Below are 19,545 nucleotides of genomic sequence, written 5' to 3' on the forward strand. Positions count from 1 at the left end.
AAAAAATGATGCAGTAACTGGAAAATGTTGCGGTAGTTCGCGTCTCCGCGATGCTCACAGGTCCTTCATTTTGTTTTAATTCTCTAAAAAAAATGCTTTCTGAAAAGTGCATGAATACAGTAGCTTACGCCGGCGGCGACCGGGCGGGCGACGGCCAGGCCACTCGGGCATTTTAAGTTTTGAATATGCGCCTAGCCTAGCTAGTGCCAAATCTTCCACTTCGATGTCGTCGGCGGTCTTGGATGTTGCCTCTCTGCACCGGCGTTCACAGTCGCAGAGTATTCTGCGCCGCCGCGTTACCTTCGTTCCTTGACCACTCGCCGTAGTTCACCAACAACGCTCACTAGGACTATAGGAATTGCTCTCTCCTCCTGAGGGCTGAGGTCACTCCAACAAAACCCCGCCATCGCCATGGCCTTCCCGCCTCGTCGCACCCAGACCCAAATGTGACGCACCACCATGTGCCACCACCCGCCACCCGCCACGATGGAGGTTCCATCCTCTGCCCCTCCCGTGGTGGCATGCCACCACCACCTGCACCGCGCCGCCGCCGCCCGCCACGTCCTCCATCCCCGGCCGCCTCGCCTTCCTCTTCCTCTCCCCGTGCCCGCAGCGTGCGCTGCTCGCCGCCCTGGACCTCCTATTCCTCGTCGCCGCGCTTGCCGTCACACTCCGCGCCCACTGCCTATCCCGGCGGCACAACGATGATGGCAAGGACCACGGCCTCGGCCTCGGCCTCGACCACCGTGCGCGGGAGCCCCTCCTCACCAAGCCGGCCACCACAGACCAGGCCCCACCTCCCCTCCGCTTCCGGCATGGACTCGCGCTCGCGGCTTCCGCGGTCCAGGCGGTGGCCGCCCTAGTGCTTCTACTCCTCCTCGCACTCCTGCGCCGCAGCGGAAGGATGACCATGGGGCTGGTAGCGGCGGAGTGCGCGTTCCTTGTAGCGCACGCCGTAGCACACCTCGCGGCCGCCTGGGTCGTCGCGGTGAAGAAGAACACGGCTGCTGGGGCATCAGTGGCACCCGCGCGACTCCACCCGCTCCACCTCAGGTTCTTCTAGCTCGCCACGGCCGCTTTGGCCACGCTCTTTGCTGGGTGCGCGGCTACGCGGTATGCTGCCGTCGAGCCGGTCGTCCCTGATGACCCGCTCGCGTTCGTGTGGCTGGCGCTCTCGCTCCCGCTGCTCTATTTCGCGGCCACTAGCTCCACGGGCCTCGTCGTCGATTCCGATGGTGGTGGTCGTGGTCGTGCCGCCGCCGTGGAGGAGACGTACGCCACGACGACGTGGCTCTCGCTGGCCATGTTCAGATGGATCAACCCGCTCGTCGCCTAGGGCTCGAGGGCGATGCTCGCGGCCGACCATGTACCGCCCGTGGTGCCACCGGACACCGCCGAGGCGGTGTACGCGCTGTTCGCCTCCAACTGGCCTGTGCCGGCGCCAGGTTCGTCCAAGCCCCAGCGCCCGGTGCTCACCACACTGTTGTGCTCCTTCTGGCCGTAGTTCCTTCTCACCGCCATGCTCGGCGTGGTGCACCTCTTAGTGATGTACATCGGCCCATCGCTCGTGGACCGGTTCGTAGAGTTCGTGGGACATGGCGGGGAGCTCACGGAGGGGCTACAGCTTGTCGCCGTCCTCCTTGTTGGCAAGGCGGCCGAGATGCTGGTGTTGGCCCGGGCACTACGGGCCGGCCCAAGCACGGCACTAAGTAGCATGGCCTAGGAATGGCACGGCCCGATGGCCTTCGTGACGGTGCCTGGCATGGCCCGGCCTTAGTGCCATGTCTGGGCCACCATTTTGGCCCGTAGTGCCGACACGGGCACGACACGCTATATGGGCCGGCCCGGCTCGCCACGTTGGATCTCCGGCCTCGCTCCGATCGGACCGTTGGATCCGATTGTTGGAATAGGGGGTATAAAACCCGTCCTGGCCAGCCGGCCGCATCTCGCTCCGTCGCCCTAATTCATTTGCACTCAGCTCTCCCCCGCAGCGCCGTCTCGCTCGCTCCTCTCTCGCCTCGCTCTCCTCTCTCGGTGAGTCGGCGTCGCCGTGTCGCCGACTCACTCTCCTCTCTCGCCTCCAACTTCCTCTCTTCTTCTCGCTCTCCGGTGGCCTCTGGAGCCACCGCTGGCCGGTGGAGTCACCGCTGTCTGGCACTGGCATAATCCCTAACCCTAACCCTTGCTAAATCCCTAACCCTAACCCTTGATCTTGCTTCGTCCTCACCGGATCCATCGGTTTCCTCACCGGATCCGTCGTGTACTTCGCCGGATCTGTGCCTCGTCGACCTCGCTGGTTCCGTCCCTCGTCGTCGATCTCGCTGGATCCATGCCTCGTTGACCTCACCGGCGACTCTGGTGCTCTGGATTTGAAGGTAAGTCACCGTCGACCTAACCCTTGCTCAATCCCTAACCCTATCCCTCGATCTCTACTAAGCCTTGCTCTGTTTGTCTGAAGCCGTTGAGGGACCGGGGCGTCAACGAGTGGCGATGGCTGGATCCGACGATGAGACGGTTGAGGTTGGTTCCAACCAAGAGAGGCGGTTGTGTGGGTTGGCTGGAGATGATGACGAGGACGACCTACGCGAGCCCTGTGATGATCAAGCAGTGGACGGGGAAGAGAATAACGACAAGCGATCTCGTCCCTCTACCTCGGCAGTGTGGCTTTATTTCAAGAAACTCTTCAAAATAGAGAATGATAAGAAGGTCAAGTATGGAGCTAAGTGCATCCATTGCTCTAAGGAATACTCTGGGCACTCTAGTGGTGGCACTGGTCACCTCACTCGGCATAGGGATAAATGCCCTAGGAGGCTTGAAAAAACTCACATGTCTCAGTCATAGATCTCTTTTAATCCTGATGGTAGTATGCACAATTGGGAGTACTGTCCCATTGTTGCTCGTACTCAATTGGTTCGATTGCTTGCTAGGCTTGATGTTCCTATCTCTTTGAGAGAATCATATGCATTTGAAGAATACATTAGAACTGCTCATAATCCTAAATTTGTTTTAGGCTTATTGATTGTTCCCACAACGGATAAAACATTGTTGATCTTGTTGCATCTGTGCTTGCTGATTATGGTTTGACTAGAAAAGTATTTGCTGTTACTTTGGACAATGCATCATCTAATGTATCAGCCATGCAAAAACTTAGACATGTTCTTTCTAAATATCTTGGTATTGAAGTTGTGGACAATGCATCATCTAATGATAGTGATGATTTAGACAATGTAGTTAATTGTACGTTCTTACATCAGCGTTATGCATGTCACATTATCAATCTGATTGTTAAGGAGGCCCTAACTGCTCTTAAGCCTTTGATTGAAAAATTTAGAATTGCAATATCTTTCTTAAACTCATCTAACTAGAGAATCATTGCCTATAAAAGTTACTGCATTGCCACACTGGTGTTAGGTCTAGAAAGTTTCAACTGGACATGGAAGTTAGGTGAAATTCTACATACCTAATGCTTAAGCATTTGTTTCCACATAAGGTCTCATCCACTACTTTCATCCATGCTCAATATCCTAGAGTTGAAGGTGGTCAGTTGCTTTTAACTGATGACCATTGGGCTATGATAGAAAAAGTGCTTAAATTTCTTGAACTGTTATGATGCTACAGTTGCATTGTCTGGTGTGTACTATCCTACATCTCCACTCATGATTCATTATCTTGTTAAGATTGCTATGCACCTAAAGAATTATGCTAATGATACTCACATCAGACCTGTGGTTTAACCTATGATAAACAAATATAATAAATACTAGAGGGACATAACTTTGCTTTATTCTTTTGCATTCATCTTGGACCTAGAGCTAAAATGAAAGGTTTCAATAGAGTGCTTAGGAGGTTGAGTACCCTTACTAGTACAGATTATAGTGCTTACCAGGTTGGCACTAGAGCTCGATTTATTGATGTCTACAATAAGTATGAGGAGAAATATAGAGGTGTTAGGTTGAAGAGGACCGCCCCTCCTAACCTATCTGGTAAAAAAGGTCTGCTTAGGATAAATTTTATGATGATGATGGTGATGTTGGTGGTATGCATACTGCAGTTGCTACTCTAATCATGGCTAGAGATACATCTGCAACTGCCCTGCTGCAGGCTACAAGTTCTTCAGGTTCTAATGTTTCTGAACTTGTTTCTTACTTTGACCGTGACACTGTGAACCATTTAGATGATGATTTTGAACCATTTAGATGTTGATTTTAACATCTTGACTGGTGGCATCAACTCAAAGTCACATATCCAGTGCTGTCAATCATGGCTAAAGATATTTAAACTGTTCCTGTTTCAACCATATCTTCAGAATCCACTTTTACTATGATTGACAGGATCATCGAGGAGCGGCGGAGGAAGCTAAAGCCTGAAATGGTGTAACACCCTAAAAATGACATTCTTTTAAAATAGCTAAATAGGATTTATTTATGCAAATATGTGTGCATTAAAAGATAGGGAAATAATAAATTTTATGGAATTAAAATTTAAAAAATAAGGCAAGAAGCTTTTTGATGCATACATGCTGCTGCATATCATTTTGTGAATGTTAGGAATTTATTAAATATTTCAAAAAGAATTGAAATTTGAATTTAAAAAGGGATTTGGAAAATAGTAGAAAAAAAAGAAAAGAATCATTTTCCCCCCTACCTTCTTGAACTTCGGCCCGCAGGCCTTCTCTCCTTCCCCCGCAGCCCAGCGCCACCCGCAGCCCAGCGCCAGCCGCAGCCCAGTGCCACCCGCAGCTCAGCGCCACCCGTGGCCCAGCCCAGCCGCCGCACCTTCCTCGCGCCAGCAGCCGCTGACCGCCCGGCCCCACTTGTCGGCGCCGTCTCCTTCCCCGCGCGGCTCGGCAACCGCCCGCGCCCGGTGTCTGAGCAACCGCCGCCCACGATGGGCGTCGTGGGAGCGTCCCCCCGCTCCTCGGCCTTGTTAAATAGCAGCCGAGCCCCCCCCCCACGCGCCCCTTGCTGCTCCCCGTTCCTTTTCTTCGCACTCGCCGTGCACGGATGCCGTTGCTGCCGAGCCGAAGGTGGCCGGAAATCCGCCGTCCGCACCTTCGCACAGACCGCCGCCGCCGAGCTTCCCCGTCCTCCTTCTTCCCCACGGTGAGAATCCCCTGGCCTCCCTCTATCTTCCGGTACCGCTAGTTTCTATTTTCTTGGCTTCTTGAGCCCTGGCCGTGAGCTCCGCAAGCCTTGGCCACCGGCCATGGCGGCCACCGCGCTACCCGCGTCTTCTGGCCGCCGTATCGGCATGGCCGAGGCCCCCTACTTCCCCCGCCTACCCCGGTGCTCTTGGTTTCTCATTTGGTGAACCCTAGCACCTAACTGCGTGCGCCTGAGACCTCCGCGCCGCCGGCCATGGTGCTTTGCCACCGGCGTTACTATGCCGGCCAGGTCTCTCTCTCTTCTCTCCCCCGGTTCGTTTCCAGCCGTCCATTTTTCGATCAGCAGTCGAGATTAGAAGATACCTCTTCGGAGGTCAAATAGCTAAAGAGACCCTCGGTTTACATCTAATTGAACCCATAGTCCAAGGTGTAGTTCCCCGAATGCGCATTCTCGTTTGGAAAACGTAAACTTCACGGCTTAAGTCAAAAATACGTTTTCAGTATTTACAGAAATGCCATTTGAACTGTTTCGCTTATAAAATTGTCGTTTTAGCTCCGAATTGATCTATTCAAATCGCGTTAGCTTCATAATTCCATAACCTACATGTTAGAATCACTATTAGTCAAGTTTGGAACTTTTTAATTTCATGGTTAGATTTAATTAAATATATGGCTATAGGAAAACCCGTTTAAATCATAACTTCCGCATTTTAGCTCCGTTTTTCTTGAACTTCGCGTTAACGTGATCGTAGTGAGACGTAGATTATTTTCCCAAACATTTTATCTTGTTTTCTATACTGTTGGTGTACTATTCTAATAATAGGAATGTTTACTTTGCATGAATGCTTTTGGAATGTTGTATGTTGTCGTGTTGGTCGCGTTCAGACGATGAGAAGAACGTTGGAGATCAGAAATTCTTTGACGACCAGCAGGACTAGCAAGAGTTTGTGAACCAAGGCAAGTATAGCATGGGCCTACCTTGATGTCCTATTTCACTTTAATCAATTACTCATTTGCATGTGTCTAATTTTGATACCCGTAAGGACATCCTAGTGATTGTTTATCCTGTTCCTTGTCTCCTATGGGTTAAATGCATATGGGTAGATTGCTAGTGCTCTAACTGAACTTGATATACATGATGATGAATGATTCTATGGGACTAAGAGTTTAACATGAATTATATCAACTGTTCCATAGGGCGAAAGTGCAAATGACCTTTGATCATGTTGCTCCCAGCCCTCCATAAGGACTTATCTATCGACAAAAGCTGGGACTGACAGTGCAACTGGGAGAGTCATATGGCTCTAACTTTAGCTCAGTAATAGGATGTTTTCTAGCTAGTTAGAGGTTACCTTTTTGGCGCAAATGGGGCTTGCCACGTTGGGTATAGGGCTGCCTCTGTTCCTATGAGTATAGCCGTGATGGATATGTGCCATAGGAAAGGGGGGTTCCTACATCTGCCTGCCAAGGAAATCTAGCGGCCCTAACTTGTTAGGGAAACCTATGAAATGGCTTCATAGTGTACCCTGCCCGCTCACCTTGGTAGTGACATGGGAGTAATTAACCTGGGCATATGGGGATCACGACTCGCGGTGAATGTGCACCACCTCTGCAGAGGGTAACAAACTATTATAACAGCCGTGCTCACGGTCACGAGCGGCCCGAAAAACTCATAGAATAACCGGATACTTGTTGATGATCATTTAAGATGTTCTATGATGTTATATGAGACACTTGACCTTGATATCTGTTCATATGGGATTAAATGGGAGCTTAAGCATAATTTGATATTACCTGAGAATAAAAGTTTGACTTACTAAAAATGCTAATTGCAGTAAACCAGTGTCAATCTTTTGAGCTTCATAACCCCATGTTAGCTTGTTAAGTACGGGATGTACTTACACTTGTTTATTTTCTTTATTTGGATAAAAATCCCGGATGGGTAACAGATGACAACGGGTATGAAGATTTCCCTAAGGATTTTTAGGCTTGTGGTCAACCAGTTGACCTTCCCTGTGATGGTGTTCTATGAGAGTGTTATCCTTTACTATTCCGCTGTGTTGTGTAAGACTACTTAATGTTATTATTTGTGATGTAAGAGACACCGTGATGATACTTTATATGATTTGTTGACTTGTGTGTGTGACTGATTCCTAGGCACACATGAGTATTGTGCATTCAATTTTATCCTTAAAATTGGGTGTGATAAATTGGTATCAGAGCCATATTGACTGTAGGACGCAAGCCTAGTTAGAAAACGGTCGTTTTAGCACCTTTGCTCCTCTGTTTTCTTGCTTACTGTCTTATTCTTGTTATTTTATTAAAACATTTATTCTTTTCATATCCTAATCTATTATTTAAAATTGGTGATTCTAATTCTATCTCACTTTAAATCTATAGATGTCTCATAACCCGAAGATTGCTCGCCTCCGCACCGTCGGCTATCGTGCCCTGTTCACCCCGCGTGCCCCACAAGCAGAGAGAGAGAGAGAGATTGTGATCATCTCCGATGATGAGGAGATGGCTACCCCGACACCTGTGCCTGCTCCTACTCCAGTCGCCGTGCCGGTCTATCCTGTTGTAGCTACACCTGAGAAGTCGACGGCTACTTCCCCCACACCTGCACCATCCCCAGCTGTTTCCGTGGTAGAGGAGGAGATTGGCTGGAAGTGCAAGTACTACTTCAAGCCAGCCCCAGAGATAGCCTACTTCCACACTCTCCTCACTCATGTGCTGGACGACTACTACCCCGACTTGCACGCCTCCATCAGCTACCACTGCGCCGAGTACCAGCATCCATTGGAGGCTACCTTCTGGAAGGTAGAGCTAGTGGTCACCGCTTGGAACGATATCAAGAATGGACATGAGGTGGAGACTGTCCACTGTGCCCCTGCCAGGAGAGCCCATGCTTTGGATGGCATGGAGGATGCAGCACAGAACGCCTACATCCACTACCATGGTCGTCGCTTTGAGGCCATGAGGGAGGATCGCTTCAGGTTCCTTCCTCGAAATGATCATGAGGATGTTTGGCAGATTTTGGCTCCACCAGAGAATGACCCAACTCTGGAAGCAACGGTGCAGCATGTCCACGCTATGCAGGGAGTGGATGAGGAAGTCAAAGGAGAACTGCGTGCATCTCAGAGGGCTCAGAGACGTCTTCAGAAGCAAGTGGATGAACTTCAAGCACAACTTGGGCAGCCTTCGATCTACAAGAAGAAGCACCGGTCCTTCACCATGATTGACACCGCTCCATAGGTGTTAGGTGCCTTGATCTAGATTACCACGTCTTTAGTTCGTGTTTCTTATTTAGTCTTGTTGTTCTTGTGAACTTAGTTGATTAGATGTTTAATTTGTGAACTTGGTTGATTTGGTATTTTACTTGATTGCTGGAAGTTTGTGGGCATGTCCACAACTTCCTTAGATTGGAACTTTAAGTTTAGAAAGAAATATTAATGCTGATGTCTCGCTTTATCTTATCTCTGCTGTGCTGATTTATGGAGCAGCCTGTGTTCTTTATCTGGTATATCGAAATTTGGGCTGTCAAAAATTCTGAAATTTTTGTGGAGACAACTAGACTTCTGTATCTTTCAAATGTCTCTGGAATCACGTCAATAGCTATTCAGGTTTGTGAGATCTAGCAGACACAAGTTGATGTTCCTGCGCTGTCTGGAACCCAGAACAGTTTCGGTTTAGCTCTACTTTTGACCATGTGCGTGTCAGAATTTGTAAAAGTGATCTAAATAAAAGTTGTAGCTGATCTCCTAAGCTTTCTAACAAATCTTGGTGCATCTCTGTTGGATCTCTAAAACTCGAGTTATAACAGTTTTACTAAACTGCTGAATTTGAATCTTGTCCAGAAAATTCTCAGCATTGTTTCTTATCTTTTGTAAGCACTCTATAATTGGAAAAATCTCTAAATTTTGCACATTTGTTGGAAGACAGATGGCCGCAAGAGGAGGAAGAGGCAGAGGCCGTGGTCGTGGATGTGATGCTCTCATAAATCCACCACCACCGCCACTTGTGACCATGGAACAAATATTGGGAATGCAAGCGCAGCTGATGCAAGCTGTGATGCAGTGCTTGGACAATGAACCTGCAAGAGGACCACCGCATGTTCAGGTCAAAGATAAGCGGGGAGAGTTTATGAAAGGTCATCCACCGGTGTTCACCCATGCCTCAGACCCTATGGAGGCAGATGATTGGTTGCGTGCTGTGGAGAAACAACTAAACATAGCACATTGCAACGACCTTGAGAAGGTGTTGTACGCTTCTGGGCAACTCCAAGGAGCTGCTCAGGATTGGTGGGAATCATTCCAGTTTGGACGTCCCAACAATGCTCCTGCAATCACTTGGCAGGAATTCAAGGACAATTTCTAGTCATACCATATTCCTGATGGACTAGTGGAACTGAAGCAGGAAGAATTCTGATCCCTCAAGCAAGGATCAATGACTGTGGCGGAGTATCGGGACAAGTTCGCACAACTATCACGCTATGCTCCAAATGACGTAGCGGATGACAAGGATAAGCAACGCCGTTTCCTCAAGGGACTCTATGATGGACTACAGCTCCAGCTGATGTCTAATACTTACCCTAACTTCCAGTCTTTGGTGAATCGTGCTATCGTGATTGACGATAAGCGCAAGGAGATGGAAGCTAAGAAGAGAAGGCTCCAAGGGTAAGCTTCTAGAAGCAATACTCGCCCACGTGCTTATCCCTAGTAAGGTTTCCAGCAAAGGAATCAAGGCCAACTCACCAGGGAAACCGTGGTCAGTATCCTCAGCGGAACCAGTTCCAGCAACGCCCTCAGTACCAGCAACAATTTGGGAATCAGCGTCCCCCGCAACAGACTAGCAATCCTGCAACATGCCAAGGAGTGCCCAACAATGCTCCTATGAAGAGTGGTGCACCCAACAATCCCAATGCCTACTACCGATGCGGAGAAGTAGGTCACTATGCTCATCAGTGTCCTAAGAAGCAGAACCAACAAGCACCTCAGAACCAGACCAGCAATCAGAAGTTCAACGCCCGACCACCTCACACTGCGAAGGTGAATTATGTGTCATCTGATGCAGCTCAGGAGACGCCTAAGGTCATGTTGGGTACGTTCAGCGTCAACTCTATCTCTGCTACCGTACTTTTTGATTCTGGTGCTTCGTATTCTTTTATCTCCCAAGCTTTTGTTAGAATGCATAGCATACCTTTGTGTGCCATGAAAAACCCCATACTAGTAAATTCCCTGGGAGGTAGTATGCCTGCTTCTTATTGGAGCCCCTCAGCTAGCATTTCCTTAAGGGGGTAGACTTCAAAGTGAAGCCTATTGTGTTGAGAATAGCGGGAATTGATCTTATTCTGGGAATGGATTGGATGAAACAACACTGGGCAGTTATTCAGTGTCAGGAGAAATCTGTGGTTGTGACATCACTCAATGGAGATAGAATCTGTGTAGAAGTGGTAGTGCAAGCCTAGCCTACAGCCACAGTGAACCAGCTAGATGGTGAAGTCAATGAAAAAGATCGTGTCGTGGAGGAGTTCTCGGATGTCTTCCCCGATGACTTGCCAGGTATGCCACCTGACCGAGACATTGAATTCATTATTGAATTATTACCTGGAACTACACCAATAGCTAAACGTCCATATAGAATGTGAGTTAATGAATTAGAAGAGCTTAAGAAACAACTAAAAGAGTTGCAAGAAAAAGGTTTCATATGCCCCAGTTCTTCCCTGTGGGGGGCACCTGTGATCTTTGTGGATAAGAAGGATGGTAGTCAACGAATGTGTGTGGATTACCGCTCCCTTAATGAGGTTACAATCAAGAATAAATACCCATTGCCTAGGATTGATGATTTGTTTGATTAGTTGAGAGGAGCCCATGTGTTCTCAAAGATTGATCTCCGCTCAAGGTATCATCAGCTTAAGATTCGAAACTCGGACATACCCAAGACAGCATTCACTACACGGTATGGATTATATGAGTACACCGTTATGTCTTTTGGATTGACCAATGCACCTGCATACTTCATGTATCTGATGAATAAGGTGTTCATGGAATTTCTAGATAAATTTGTGGTGGTATTCATAGATGACGTACTAATATTCTCCAAGACTGAAGAAGAACATGCTGAACATATAAGGTTGGTCTTGCAAAAGCTTAGAGAACATAAGTTGTATGCTAAGCGGAGCAAGTATGAGTTTTGGTTGAAGAAAGTCTCTTTTCTGGGTCATGTAGTCTCCAATGGTGGAATAGCAGTGGATCCAGGCAAAGTGCAAGATGTACTGAATTGGAAACCACCAACAACTGTAAGTGAGATTCGAAGCTTTTGGGGATTGGCTGGATACTACAGAAGGTTCATTGAAGGATTTTCCAAGCTGGCCAAGCCTATGACAGCTCTATTGGAAAAGAATGCTAAGTATGTATGGTCGGATAAATGCCAGACAAACTTTGAAGAGCTAAAGAGGAGATTGACTATAGCTCCAGTATTAATCTTGCCCGATTTAAGCAAGAACTTCTCTATATATTGTGATGCATCCCGTTTGGGCCTTGAATGTGTGCTTATGTAAGAAGGAAGAGTGGTGGCATATGCATCTAGACAACTGAGGAAGCATGAGTTGAATTATCCTACTCATGACTTGGAATTGGCAGCTGTGGTTCATGCTTTGAAGATCTGGAGACATTATCTAATTGGACATAAGAGTGATATCTATACTGATCATAAGAGTTTGAAGTATATCTTTACCCAATCAGATCTGAATTTGAGACAACATCGTTGGTTGGAATTGATCAAAGACTATGATTTGGAAGTGCATTATCACCCGGGAAAGGCAAATGTCGTAGCTGATGCACTTAGCAGTAAGAGCTATGCCAATGGACTTCAGATGACATCTATGTCAGCAGAGTTGTGTGCTGAAATGGAGTATCTCAACTTGAGCCTTGTCACTAATGCAATGGAATTGGTGATAGAGCCTACCTTGGAGCAAGAGATACACAAAGGTCAATTGGAGGATGAAAAACTTAAGGAGATAGCAGAGAATGTAGTGCTTGGAAAGGCACCAGGATTCAAAATGGATGAGAATAACACTCTTTGGTTCGAAAAGAGGATATGTGTACCTGAAGTAAAGGCTATCCGTGATGCAATTCTGCAAGAGGCCCATGAGTCTGCTTATTCTATACATCCCAGAAGTACCAAGATGTACTTGGATCTCAAGGAGAAGTATTGGTGGTATGGTTTGAAGAGAGGTGTGGCAGAATATGTGGCTTTGTGTGACACTTGTCAAAGAGTGAAAGCTGAGCATCAAAGACCTACAGGGTTACTACAACCAATGAAGATTCCTGAATAGAAATGGGAAGAAATTGGTATGGATTTTATCGTAGGATTGCCCCGCACTCAAAGAGGCTATGATTCAATATGGGTAATAGTAGATCGACTCACCAAGATTGCCCACTTTTTACCAGTCAAGACTACCTATACTGGTGCAAGACTAGCAGAGTTGTACATGGAAAGAATAGTGTGCTTACATGGTGTTCCCAAGAAAATTGTGTCGGATAGAGGCACTCAGTTTACATCACAATTCTAGCATAAAGTACATAGATCTTTGGGGACAAAGTTGAATTTCAGTTCTGCTTACCACCCGCAAACTGATGGACAGACTGAAAGGATGAACCAGATTTTGGAAGATATGTTGAGAGCTTGTGCATTACAGTATGGTGATAGTTGAGATAAGAGTTTGCCATACGCAGAGTTCTCGTATAACAACAGTTATCAGAAGAGTCTCAAGATGGCACCTTTCGAGGCGTTGTATGGGCGTAAGTGTAGAACGCCTTTGTTATGGAATCAGACTAGAGAAACTCAAGTGTTTGGACCCGATGTCCTTAGAGACGCGGAAGAACAAGTGAGAATGATTAGAGACAATTTGAGAGTAGCTCAGTGCTGACAGAAGAGTTACGCTGATACTCGCAGAAGAGAGCTGACTTTCGAGATTGGTGATTATGTGTACTTGAAGGTGTCACCAATGAGAAGTGTGAGAAGATTCAATATGAAGGGGAAAATTAGCACCAAGGTATATAGGACCTTTTAAGATCCTAGAGAGACATGGAGAAGTAGCTTATCAGTTGGAACTGCCTGAGAGTTTGTTAGGTGTGCACGACGTGTTCCATGTTTCCCAATTGAAAAAGTGTTTGAGGGTACCAGAAGAGCAGATTCCTTTGGAAGAACTTGCTGTTAAGGAAGATCTTACTTATGAAGAGTATCCGATAAAGATCTTAGAAACTGCCGAAAGAGTTACAAGAAGCCGAACTGTAAAGATGTGCAAGGTGCAGTGGAATCGATATACAGAGGATGAGGCTACTTGGGAAAGAGAAGAGGATCTGAGAAAGAGTTATCCCCAACTGTTTGAGTAAGCAATCACCCAAATCTTGAGGACGAGATTCATCTTAAGGGGGTAGAATTGTAACACCCTAAAAACGACATTCTTTTAAAATAGCTAAATATGATTTATTTATGCAAATATGTGTGCATTAAAAGATAGGGAAATAATAAATTTTGTGGAATTAAAATTTAAAAATAAGGTTAGAAACTTTTTGATGCATACATGCCGCTGCATATCATTTTGTGAATGTTAGGAATTTATTAAATATTTCAAAAAAGAATTAAAATTTGAATTTAAAAAGGGATTTGGAAAATAGTAGAAAAAAAGAAAAGAATCATTTTCCCCCTACCTTCTTGAACTTCGGCCCGCAAGCCTTCCCTCCTTCCCCCGCAGCCCAGCGCCAGCTGCAGCCCAGCGCCACCCACAGCCCAGCGCCACCCGCGGCCCAGCCCAGCCGCCGCGCCTTCCTCGCGCCCGCAACCGCTGACCGCCCGGCCCCACTTGTCGGCGCCGTCTCCTTCCCCGTGCGGCTCGACAACCACCCGCGCCCGGCGTCTGAGCAACCGCCGCCCACGACGGGCGTCGTGGGAGCATCCCCCCGCTCCTCGACCTTGTTAAATAGTAGCCGAGCGCCCCCCCCCCCCCCGCGCGCCCCCTGCTGCTCCCCGTTCCTTTTCTTTGCACTCGCCGTGCACGGAAGCCGTTGCTGCCGAGCCAAAGGTGGCCGGGAATCCGCCATCCGCACCTTCGCACGGACCGCCGCCGCCGAGCTTCCCCGTCCTCCTTCTTCCCCGCAGTGAGAATCCCTTGGCCTCCCTCTATCTTCCAGTACCGCTAGTTTCTATTTTCTTGGCTTCTTGAGCCCTAGCCGCGAGCTCCGCAAGCCTTGGCCGCCGGCCATGGCGGCCATCGTGCTACCCGCGTCTTCCAGCCGCCGTATCAGCATGGCCGAGACCCCCTACTTCCCCTGCCTACCCCGATGCTCTCGGTTTCTCATTTGGTGAACCCTAGCCCCTAACCGAGCGCGCTTGAGACCTCCGCGCCGCCGGCCATGGTGCTTTGCCGCCGGCGTTACTGTGCCGGCCGGGTCTCTCTCTCTTCTCTCCCCCGGTTCGTTTCCAGCCGTCCGTTTTCCGATCAGCGGTCGAGATTAGAAGATACCTCTTCGGAGGTCAAATAGCTAAAGAGACCCTCGGTTTACATCTCATTGAACCCATAGTCCAAGGCGTAGTTCCCCGAATGCGCATTCTCGTTTGGAAAACGTAAACTTCACGGCTTAAGTCAAAAATACGTTTTCAGTATTTACAGAAATGCCATTTGAACTGTTTCGCTTATAAAATTGTCGTTTTAGCTCCGAATTGATCCATTCAAATCGCGTTAGCTTCGTAATTCCATAACCTACATGTTAGAACCACTGTTAGTCAAGTTTGGAACTTTTTAATTTCATGGTTAGATTTAATTAAATATATGGCTATAGGAAAACCCGTTTAAACCATAACTTCCGCATTTTAGCTCTATTTTTCGTGAACTTCGCGTTAACGTGATCGTAGTGAGACGTAGATTATTTTCACAAACATTTTATCTTGTTTTCTATACTGTTGGTGTACTGTTCTAATAATAGGAATGTTTGCTTTGCATGAATGCTTTTGGAATGTTGTATGTTGCCGTGTTGGTCGCGTTCAGACGGTGAGGAGAACGTTGGAGATCAGGAATTCTTCGACGACTAGCAGGACCAGCAAGAGTTTGTGAACCAAGGCAAGTATAGCATGGGCCTACCTTGATGTCCTATTTCACTTTAATCAATTACTCATTTGCATGTGTCTAATTTTGATACCCGTAAGGACATCCTAGTGATTGTTTATCCTGTTCCTTGTCTCCTATGGGTTAAATGCATATGGGTAGATTGCTAGTGCTCTAACTGAACTTGATATACATGATGATGAATGATTCTATGGGACTAAGAGTTTAACATGAATTGTATCAACTGTTCCATAGGGCGAAAGTGCAAATGACCTTTGATCATGTTGCTCCTAGCCCTCCATAAGGACTTATCTGTCGACAAAAACTGGGACTGACAGTGCAACCGGGAGAGTCATATGGCTCTGACTTTAGCTCAGTAATATGATCTTTTCTAGCTAGTTAGAGGTTACCTTTTTGGCGTAAATGGGGCTTGCCACGTTGGGTATAGGGCCGCCTCTGTTCCTATGAGTATAGCCGCGATGGATATGTGCCATAGGAAAGGGGGGTTTCTACATCTGCCTGCGAAGGAAACCTAGCGGCCCTAACTTGTTAGGGAAACCTATGAAATGGCTTCATAGTGTACCCTGCCCGTTCACATTGGTAGTGACATGGGAGTAATTAACCCGGGCATATGGGGATCACGACTCGCGGTGAATGTGCACCACCTCTGCAGAGGGTAACAAACTGTTATAACAGCCGTGCTCACGGTCACGAGCGGCCCAGAAAACTCACAGAATAACCGGATACTTGTTGATGATCATTTAAGATGTTCTATGATGTTATATGAGACACTTGACCTTGATATCTGTTCATATGGGATTAAATGGGAGCTTAAGCATAATTTGATATTACCTAAGAATAAAAGTTTGACTTACTAAAAATGCTAACTGCAGTAAATCAGTGTCAACCTTTTGAGCTTCATAACCCCATGTTTGCTTGTTAAGTACGGGATGTACTTACACTTGTTTATTTTCTTTATTTGGATAAAAATCTCGGATGGGTAACAGATGACAACGGGTATGAAGATTTCCCTGAGGATTTTTAGGCTTGTGGTCAACCAGTTGACCTTCCCTGTGATGGTGTTCCATGAGAGTGTTATCCTTTACTATTCCGTTGTGTTGTGTATGACTACTTAATGTTATTATTTGTGATGTAAGAGACACCGTGATGATACTTTATATGATTTGTCGACTTGTGTGTGTGACTGATTCCTGGGCACACATGAGTATTGTGCATTCAATTTTATTCTTAAAATTGGGTGTGATAAATGGTGGAGATGCTGACCTACATCAAAGATTAGGAGGCTGCTGAAGCTCAGCTGCAACACATGGTGGAGGACAAGGAGTTTGAAGAAGCATTTAAAGAACTTTATCTTGATTAATTATCATTTATGTAATGGGACTGCAATATTATGGACTATGGACTAGACTTTGATGAACTTTATAATTGGAGCTGGTCTGTACTTTTTTTTTCTTGTCTAGGTTTTTTTCACAAAAGTGAGTTTTACTTAGGCAGGTTTTTAATGAAACAGTTATTGCACTAAAGCTTACAATAAATGTTATTTTGTTATCTCTACCTGTGTTTGAGACTTTAAATTATTTTGTTATCTCAATTCAGTGAATATATCAAGTTGCTTGTCATTCTCATTTTTTTTTAAGTATGGCTGTGATTCTGAGTTGAATGAGGGGTTAGACACGTCCCCGTGTCCGTATCGTGCCGGGCGGCCCGTTTGACCACCTATACTGGCGTCGCACCACTACGAGTTCCAGGGCCAGAAGGGCTGGGGATGCGCATCAGCGCCGCGCTGCTCGCCGCCGTGTACCGCAAGTCGCTGCGGCTGTCTACGGGCGCGCACCGCGCTCACGGCGCCGGAACGATCGTGAACTACATGGAAGTGGACGCCCAAGAGGTGGCCAACGTCACGCACCAGCTCCACAACCTGTGGCTCATGCCACTGGAGATCGCCGTGGCTCTCGCCCTGCTCTACACCCACCTCGGACCCGCCGTGCTGACCGCGGTCGCCGCCATCGCCGTGGTCACCGTGGTTGTGGCCTTCGCCAACAAGCTCAGCATCGAGTACCAGTTCAAGTTTCTCGGTAAGCGAGACGAGCGCATGAAGGCCATCACCGAGCTGCTCAACTACATCCGCGTCATCAAGCTGCAGGCGTGGGAGGACACGTTCGGGGACAAGATCCGCGACCTCCGGGAGGAAGAGCTCGGGTGGCTAGCCAAGTCCATGTACTTCATGTGTGCCAACACCGTCGTGCTCTGGAGCGGCCCGCTCGCCATGACCGTGCTTGTGTTCGGCGCGTGCGTGCTGACTGGCGTCCAGCTCGATGCCGGGAAGGTGTTCACGGCGACCGCGTTCTTCCGAATGCTCGACGCACCTATGCAGAGCTTCCCCGAGGCGATGCCGGGAAGGGGATCAATGTTGAGGTAAGGAAGGGTGAGCTTGCGGCGGTGGTTGGGATGGTCGGATCTGGCAAGACATCACTGCTTTCTTGCATTATGGGGGAGATGGAGAAGATCTCTGGCACGGTGAGTGTGAAATTTCTGATTCAAAGCGAATATTGTTTTTCGTTGGACTTTCTTCATTGCATTTTCCAACACTCTCCGAAAGTGACCACCAGCATACAGAACTGTCAAATTACTAGGTAGGTTGGGTCCAAATCAACTCTAAGGTCACTTCAGGAGTCCATGTTTGGTGGTCAGCATCCCGAGTCAACATTCTCCCTACACAATGTGTGGTCAGCCATGTTTCCAAAAATAAGTATCGAACCACAAGTGCAATAGGAATTGGTAATTTGCATGGGTAGAGAAGCCTGTTCAATTAGACCGATTAGCATTTTGCTTTCTCACTTGTTCTGGTTGGAATGGATGCAAATCATGCAAGTGACTTTCAAATCCAACTCGTATGATATTGTGCCTTGTTTTGGCATACTGGTTTGGAGTCCTTTGTACGACGACCACCATGTGTTTGATGAAATGCCTCTCTAAACCTGACATGGTCTCTATCTCTTATTGAGCTGAGTATGTCTGTTTGATGTTTTACTGAAAGCCTATCCATCAGTTTACATGCTTTGTAGTGTAAAGGTTTTCATTTTAACTGTGTGGGAATTTTTTTCCTGATAGTTCTGTTCACCTAAATGGCAGTTTACACCAATTAAACTTCAACTCTGTTTAAACGCTAAACGGTGGTAAGCCATGTCTGTTTGATGTCCCATTTAAATTCCCATTTAGCTTGTCTAAATATCCGTTTAGACCGAATAATAGTTAAAGGATAGGTGATCGACTGTTTAGCGTTTAGTTGAAGGGAAAATTGGTTTTATAGCATCGAAAGATCACGATGTCTAGAAAATACCATCGAAAGACATCCATCATGTAAAATACCACTTAAAGAGTGGACCGTTACCTTCAAATAGCATTCCGTCACGGTTGCTGTTGTCGTCGTCAATCCCTCCGTCAGGGACCTTCTTCCCCAATCCAGCGGTTCCTCCGTCCGTTTGAGTTCTCCGTCTAGCAGTTCCTCGCCTTCTCTGTCCTCACGAGGCAACACCGTCCAGGATGAAGGACCTCCCGTATAAGCAAAAACGCCGGCACGCAAGCGTTGCCGAACGTGCGCTCCACCGGCTCCAAAGCTCCCGGTGAACCTCCTGCTTGAGATCGCAGCACGCACCGATGCCGCAACCATCTTGAATCGCGCCTTCCTCCCCTCCTTGCCGGACATCGGGCAGGGACCCTACCGCGGGCTACTCGGCGGCACCATCATGATTGACCATTGCGTCCTGCTCACCGCCGCCGCCGGCATCGGCTGCTCCTTCATGCTGCTCGCCGTGGACATGGCAAGGAACCTGGACTACGGCACCGCGGAACCTCGGAACTCTTCTGCAAGCGGTGGTATTGGTGGTGATGGCTGCACTGGCCGTACCTTTTTAATTACTCTTCTGCAAGGATGTGCTTGCAGACCATGAGCGACCAATCGTTCAAGGGTGCTTGTGTTCATGTCGTCATTTATCACTACACGCAGTTACTAACTACTATGGCACGGCCGCTGGTACGCGTATAGCGGCGGTGGAGGCGCGGTCTACGGTGGCAGTACTCCCTCTGATGCCTGGCAGTCTGGCACAGACATGTCCATATCCATGGTGAGGTAGGCATCGCTGCAGCGGTTCATGGAAAATCGCAATGGCCGAGTCGCCGCGCGCTCCTAGCTAGGCGATGAGCTCCTAGGTTGTCCTCATCCTCCTTGCCATCGCTGTGCCCGCGGCCGTTGTCCGCCTATTCCCCCGTCGACCTGGCAGGCTGGCACTGCTTCGCCTCGATCACCCTGGTCGTG

The 19,545-nt window shown here is 47.8% G+C and overlaps 1 pseudogene; it reads left to right on the forward strand.

Annotated features, from left to right (window-relative positions):
* Positions 1 to 223: 223 nt before the first annotated feature.
* The window catches only part of LOC136495547 (ABC transporter C family member 14-like), a 30,165-nt pseudogene continuing 10,843 nt past the window's right edge, over positions 224 to 19,545 (forward strand).

Source organism: Miscanthus floridulus, chromosome 12 (assembly GCF_019320115.1).
Source record: "Miscanthus floridulus cultivar M001 chromosome 12, ASM1932011v1, whole genome shotgun sequence".
Classification (NCBI taxonomy): Eukaryota; Viridiplantae; Streptophyta; class Magnoliopsida; order Poales; family Poaceae; genus Miscanthus; species Miscanthus floridulus.